The sequence below is a fragment of the Armigeres subalbatus genome, chromosome 2 (genome assembly GCF_024139115.2).
Source record: "Armigeres subalbatus isolate Guangzhou_Male chromosome 2, GZ_Asu_2, whole genome shotgun sequence".
Classification (NCBI taxonomy): Eukaryota; Metazoa; Arthropoda; class Insecta; order Diptera; family Culicidae; genus Armigeres; species Armigeres subalbatus.
The window spans coordinates 407,452,388-407,460,416 of NC_085140.1; positions in this window are offsets into that span (position 1 = coordinate 407,452,388).

The window sequence follows — 8,029 nt, forward strand, 5'->3', positions numbered from 1 at the left end:
CCATTTGTTAGATCTATTGTGATATATGCCCCATTTGATATAGCTTTGCCAAGTTGACGCATCATTGCTATGTAGAGCAATTGCATCACCTTGACTTCCAGCGTCTTCCCAATGCGGTATTATGGTAGACCTGTGCGCCGTCGCGCCACGCCGCCGCCGTCGACACTTATTGACGTACGCCGACGCCGGTCAAGGTGTCGGCGGCGCGCCATACGCCGGTTGGCTCCACGCCGCCGAATTTCGTATTTCACGCCGATGTTTGGCCAACACGAAAATCACATTATGCAGTGCGTTCGCATCTGCCGCCCCAAAACAACCTATCAAGCATTAATGAATTATTCGCAGTGGCTGATTTTCTACCTGCCGCTTCCACATCCAGGCGCTATCGTATATGCGCAAATAGCCAGCATGAGTTAACCGCCAGAAATTTGTATGATGAAAGACATCTAACGCGGGTTTCACAAAATTAGGATCTTTTCATGAAAAACTATTTGGTACCTATTATGCAGGAAGGTCTCCGCTACTACGCCTACCAAATATTTTTTCGATGAAGGTGCTTCATTTTGAGAAATCGAGCCTTAGATGCCTTTCGTCATACTGATTTCAGAAAGTCAACTCCTAGTGTGCCGCTGTAAGCACGCTCAAAGCAGGCGATTCATTAAATAGCTATTATACCTTTAAAAGATTTGTTTACTTTTATCCCTGTCACTTTAACCCGCTTTGGTGTGTTAGGTCATCCAAAAACTTCTTGGCTACAGATCTACAATCAATGAGCGTGACGATGAACTGCTAATATATGTGATTTCATGTGGAATAACCTCATTCTGGTCGCATTGGGTGGTTCATCATGTTTTTAAAGGTTTGAATGTTACATATCTTAATTGGCCCAGTGCTAACAAACGCGGCTACAAATCAACACCATAATGAATGTTGGATTTGGATTCCCAGTCTCGTAGGATTTATTCAGCTTCCCTGGGCATGGAGTATCATTGTGTTAGCCTCATGATATGCGAATGCAAAACTGATCTTTTGGCTTCTGGAGCTGGAGCACGATGGGACACGTGACCCACCAAATTAAACATTTCCTTCACTCTTTCTTGTAATTGCGAGAATCGTTCTGAAAAAAAAATGTTTCGATTTATTTCGATAAACAATTCCCAAAGAAATTTCTTGGTTTTCTTGAAATAATTTCCAGGAAGTCCTGGAGGAAGTTCTGAAGGAATATTTGAAGAAAATTCTTAGAGCTTTGAGGAGGAGGATTTTCTGAAGGAATCTCTGGAGAAATTTCTGAAGGAATTCTTGGAGGAATGTCCAAAGAAATTCTTTAAGAAATTTAAGAATGTTGATAATTCCTTTAGGAGGTCCTTTGGAAATTGCTCTAGGAAAGGATCTGAAAATTCGTCCTAGAGTTTTGGAAGGAAATGGCGTTGGAATTTCCGAAGGAATTACTAAATTAATTTCCGAGGGAATGGAATGTCTTATGGAATACCTGGAAAATTTCCAGTGGAATTGTTAAAATTATTTCTGAAGGAATTTTGTAGAATTTTTTGTATGTTGTTGCTTCACCTAATAATACAATCGAATTTAATTACCATTCTGCTTTCATTGCACTTCTGTGTGGAGGGCCAAAAACGGAGGTGGCGGACCCGTAAACAGAGATACTTACGCGAAACCCGCGGGATAGAGAGAATCTCCTTTCAGCAATGTAATCAAACAGACTAATACATAGATTCGCAATCCTTTTTGAGCTTTCCGAGGGATGGCTTCTTTGAGGGGCACGTCGAATCCATTACAACTGTGGGGAAGTGTACCCATTTACATGACTGGAAATTATTAAAAGTATTCCAAAAAAGAATTTCTGAAGGAATTCCTAATGGAATGGTCAGAATGAATCTTAAAAGAATTTTTGAAAGAATTTCCAGAAGAATTCCTTAAGAAATTTCTTAAGGTTTTAAGAAGTTCCGAAACAATTCCTGAGGAGAATTTAAAAAAAAAACCTGGTTTCATTTGTGGAAAAATTTTTAAAGGACTTCCTGAAGAAATTTTCGATCGGATTCCTGACGGATTTTTTTAAGGTATTTTAGAATGAGTTTCTTGATGACTTACCGAATTAATTCCTGAACATTTTTCCTAGGGAATTATTTAAGGTATTTTTGAAAAAAAAAATCTGTAGAAATTTTTGAAGGTACTCTTGCTGCAAATTCCCAAAGAATTCTTGAGGAGTTTTTCTTGGCATGTAGTCTTGATTCTAGAACCAAAACTGAGTTTGTTTTACTACTGTCCGGACTTTCGAAGAAATTCCTGGAGAAATATAGGAATTTCTGTGTAAATACCAATAGTTATTTGTTCGGAAAATCCATTAAACATTTCTTCGTGCATTACTTTCAAAGTTCTCTCGGATATTCCTTCAGAAATTCATTTTATTTTTTTACTCTTTATTATAGAGTTGATGTGTTGATATATACACCAAAATGTCGGAAGAAAGACGCAACAACGTTTTAGCTGCTTTATTAGACTGAAAGAGCCGGATAATAGTCAACAAAAATTTATTATAGAAGTTTTCAGCCCTCGACTGGTTCACCTCTTTGAAATTCATTTAAAAATTTTGTTAGAAAATCTGTTCAAGTTCTCTTTCGGTTATTCTTTCAAGAATTGAGTCGGAAATTCCTCCAGGTGGTAATTATTTTCAGAAATTCCTAGAGGAGGTCTATAGGAAATTCCTTCAATAAACCATACAAAATTCATACAGGAATACTTCCAGAAAGAATTCTAATGTGGAGGAATTTTTGAATAAATTTCCAAAGGTATTTCAGTGTTAAACTTATTTTCAATTAAAAAAACACTTAAACAAAGGTTCAAAAAAACTATAGGAATTTGCAAACGAAATTTTCGAAGATTTCCCAAAAGAATTTCTGAAGATATTTCCGAAAGAATTCATAAAGGATTTTTAAAAGAAATTTTCGAAGTTCTACAGGAATTTCTGGAAGAGTTGCTAAATGAATTTCCGGAGGAATGTCCGAAGGAAGTCCTATAGGAAATTCAGAAAGAATTCCTGGAGAAAGTTCTAAATAAATTCCAGAGGGAAGTTTGGGGTCATTCAACAATGATGTCACAGGTTTTAAGGGAGGGAGGGGGTCTAAGAATTTGTGACAGTACATATACCAGGTAATCAAAAAAGCCTGACAGAGGGGGGAGGTTGGTTCTATAAATCTCAAAAAGTAGTGGACGTCATATTTGAATCGCCCCTTTCGAAAGAATACCAAAAATACCTTCTGAGAGTTTCCGAAGAAATTCTTTAGGGAATTACTGGAAGAAATTCTTGAAGGAATAAAAAAAACTGAATCAAATTCCAAAGGTCTCCTAAAAGGATTTCCGGATGTATTCCTAAAACAGTGTCCGTAGGTATTCCGATGGAAATTCATGAAGGATTTCTCATGGGTATTTTCTAAAGAATTCTTAAAGGAATTCCTAAAAAAGTGTTCGAATTAATTTCCGAAGAAATTCTTAAAAGACTCCGTAAAAGAATTTCCGATGCAATCCCTAAAGCATTTTCCAATGAAATTCCTGAAGGAACTTTTGGAGAAATTTCCGAAGCAATGCCCAAATAAATTTTCAAGGGAATTCTTGGAGAAAGTTCTGAAAGAATTCATAGGGAAATTCTAAACTAGTTTTTCGAATTTTCTGAGGAATATCTTGAGGAATTTCCAAACGAATTTCTGGATTTATATCTGAAGTACTTTCCAGTGAACTTATGTGCTGTGATGCGGCAATAACCTAGTGGAAGATGTAATGTAAACTTTTGGAGATACAAGCTATAGCTATTAGCATGTTACATCAGTCTGTCTGTAGCTAGCAATTGTACAAAAACCCTAAAATTCAATAAAAGCATGATCGGCCTCGACGCGTGTTTTTTTTTTTCTCAGCTTAAAATTATTCACGCCGATCCACGCCGCCGCCGCCGCCGCCGAACATTGCTTACGGCGTGACGCCGCCGACGCCGCCGCCGCCGGTGTAAAAATGGCCCTACGCCGCCGCCGCACAGAAGAGTAACTAGAACAAATTCGTGGACAAAACCCAAAAAAAAATTTCAACATTTATACATTCTTATATTTTTTTAGATACTTAAAAACATTCTGCATACTATGGCTGCTTCAGAAGTGACCCAAAATTTTGTAAAAAAAATATAATTAGGGCTCAAAAATGAGGTATTGAATTGGATTTTATTTACTTTATTTGTAGAGTATTTGGAAAATCTAATTTTTACACAACATAAATGTTATCAACAAGCTATTATTAGTACACAATGAGTAGATTATAGTTGTATGTCTCCATTTTGTTCATGTTTATGGTCAAATTATAAATTTTATGTTTCAGGTGATGACCACTTGAAAATCACAATTTTTTTCTATTTTTTATGTTTTTCTTCAGAGGAAAAAATAATCTATACGGCAAGATCCGGCAAAGATAAATCACTTGGGTGTAACTTCAAGATATGGACTAAGCATTCCACGTGAAAACTCGTCCGCAAACGTCCGCAAATTAGATTCTGAGCTATTTGAATAAAATGCGATTTTTCATCATTTTGAAGCAAAATTTTAATTTTTGTTCATAAATTACCACATATAACGAATCCAGGAAAAAAAAGTAAAAAGCATTCTATTTTGCATGCATTTTGTCAAGACACAAATAGAATAATGGGTCTCCCATGAGTTGCGTTGATATCTTTTTGAAAACCTTACAGTATGTTCAGATTATGAGCTATATCACTTGATATAGCGAATCTTGACATGAGATGCCATATGCATTATTTCCAGTGAAAACTAGATGTACAAACACTGATGTCAAGATGCTCTATATCAAGTGATATAGCTCATAATCTGAACGTAGTCTTATATTGAAATCGCTTATCTATAAATTCTGCATTGTAGGGAAATCTGTTACAACCTAGATTTAGGATGAACCCGTTTTCATTGAAGTGATCATAATTTATGAATGGTGGCTAGCTATGATATTTTGTGGGCTTCGACTCGGACATGGTAATCGTTGTTGTTTCAAGCCATGGTGTTTACTACAGGTGATTTATATTTTTTACTACAGGCTTTACCTTTTCAGACCTTAATTTTCAAGGTTAAGGTTTAAGTTAAGGAGAAAAGAATGTTCAAGCAAAAAACAGTGTTTACTTTTGTGCATCAAATTTAAACAACCATTTTTCTTTTGGGATCTTGGGCATGGGTTAAAATAAGTTAGATTTTTTTTTCAATTTAAATGTTAGAAAATCCATTTAAGAATAGAGCTTTAACTACGGGTTTCTTGCTACTTTGTGAAATATAGCCATTTAAGAATCATTCGCGTAACGGAAGCAAGAGATTTTACATAAAACGCGAGGATTTATTTGAAAACATATGTATTTTACCATTTTTATCTGGTTTTACACTGTTAGGTGGATAGATTTTAGATAGAATTGCATTTTCCTGCATAATTGGCAATTATTACTTCCTCCTTGGAATATCAGGCCCAAATAACCGCAAAAAATAGTTTTGGCCAAGAATTGGCTTATTTACTCCTATGTGCGCCGTTCACAAATACTTCGGCGCACAGGTCTATATTATGGTTCTTATGAATCGTACTACCATACATATTGGAATTTGTTCCCCAAACTTCAGAGGGTTCTATCAGCCCCTTGTAGAAGAACTGTATTCTTTTTCTAAAAATTGCCGGACAGATGTTCCGAGTCCTCTACATGTATGCCGCAGAAACGACATATATCGTCTTGAAGTTTTCCTAGCAGCTTCAAGTGATATCGGCTCGGGCAATGGCATGTTATAAGACCTGTATATGTGCTAAGATCTTTTTTCGAAAGATATGAAATTTTGCGAGTGATAACTACGTCTGGTCGGCAGAACGTCTAATATACAATCAGCTCGACAAATCGAGATATTGCCTGTTTGTCCTTGTATATGTGTTTGTACTTGTGAGGCATGCAAAAAAATCAATTGAGTACAAGAAGCAACTGTTATGGACAGTATGAGTCGGTCCCGTCTTTACAGTCAATTTAGGATTAGGAGGGGAAATCAGTTTAACACTCATTGTTGTGATTCCGATGAATGCTCTGCATCTCCGTGAGCACCATAGGAAAGGAATCATTGGTTAGTCGGAAAGGTAATTCATGTGGAGCCACTTTGTAAAGCGACTAAAAATGTAATGTAAACGAAGCTATTTTGAAAACTCTAAGACGAAAACTGTGTTTCAAATCAATTCAACGCAAACTCGATGTGCTTCGTTTAATAAGCTTCTACAGTTTCATCACTTTGCGTGCACTCGCACTAGCTGGCGTGATCAGCATCAACACGATCGATTGAACACTGATTAAACAAATTTCTGCTCTGCGCGGCACACCTTTTTTCAATTCGTGTTCTCCCGGACTAGCTGCCATCCCATGACCAGCAGTAACACGATCGATTCCGCACTCTGTTCAAACAGTCAAAGAATATCACAAAATTTTAATTTAAAGCTTGGGGGCTGTATGTATATTTCGATGATTCACTAAATATTGAATGTTATATGAATGCTGAATATTGAAACTCTTAAGCGGTGCTTATCCATGCGCTTAAACCTGGTTTGAGGACCCACCGGAGGTGAAGGAATCGACTTTTAAAAAGAAAGAAGCGCTCTAACAGACTTCGCAAGTCCAAGGATCCTATGAATCCACGCCACAGCTTTGCGAGTTTGACAAAGTGATACTGATCTGATTCATATCTAATTACATTTACACTCTGAGTCTGTCGTCTTAAATATTCTGTCTGATCACTTTTGAAAAAATAGGATAGAACATACTTTTCGTTTTTTGTTAGACACACTGAAGACGTTTCATAGAAGAAAACTAAATACGTATTTATCGACTCAAAATGGGATTATGTAGTAAGCGTTATTAGAAAAAATTGCATAACATTAAGTTTAGAAAACAGCTTAATAATTTTGATCAGCGGCGCAGCCAAAATTTTTGATAATATACGATAGTATACGATATGGTTAAAGTCTAAATTTGTTTCGCTAGTTTTTTCTTGCGAAATTTTCGTGATTTTACGAAACGAAACGAAATCAAGAAATCAGATTTCGCCATGCTCAAATTCCGCGAAATTCCGCGGAATTTCGTTTCGAACCACCTGAAACGAAATTTTTCGAAATACCGCATATGCTTAGTGTCATGCAGCTATGAATCGAGCAGAATGGATACAACTTGTATGTACTGCACAGGATTCTTCGTCCTCACACTTAATTGTTTTCGCCGAGCCCGGCAAAATAAATTGCCGAGAATCCAACAGCTGATATCTCGGTAAAAATCTCGGTGAAAGTTCGAATTACCGATTGGTCGTAAAATATTCGACACTACCAAAATTTACCGTGCAGTTCGGTAGTGCGTTGCCAATCAATTCGTTAAAAGGATTTGCCGAAATAGTGAATAATTATTCTTATTTATTTTCAGATGAATCAAAACAAAAATATAAAGCGTTTATCGATACGGAAGTAGATTTTATTTTTGATCGTTTTTGTGTGAAAAATGATATATGGAAATGCTAAATGAAACCTGATTTGCCTACCAAAGTGAACAGGATTTCTATTCTCTCTGGCAGCCATTTCATGTTATTGTTCCACGATTCCATAAAAAACAGGATCCGAGACAGGACCAGTCAGTAGGTTCCTGATTATTCCAACGATGTTTAACGTTTTTATTTGTAACCTCCTTCATTTTTTGGTATTTTTTGTTTGAATTACAGCTGGAGCTGAAATGAATACAGACATGACTTTTATTATTTCCAATGTTAAAATCGACGTAAAATGTTGTGTGAATTTTCAACAGATTATAGTGTCCTGACCGTACAGGAAATTGAAATCAGAATGAACACATACAAAAAAAAATTAAAGATGAATTCTATTTTTCCATTGCCCTTGCTTCTTCACGTTTTTTTTTTTACAGAGCACGCTAGAGCTTAAATCTTTGACAGATGGGTTTGCCGAAACTCAGTCAAAC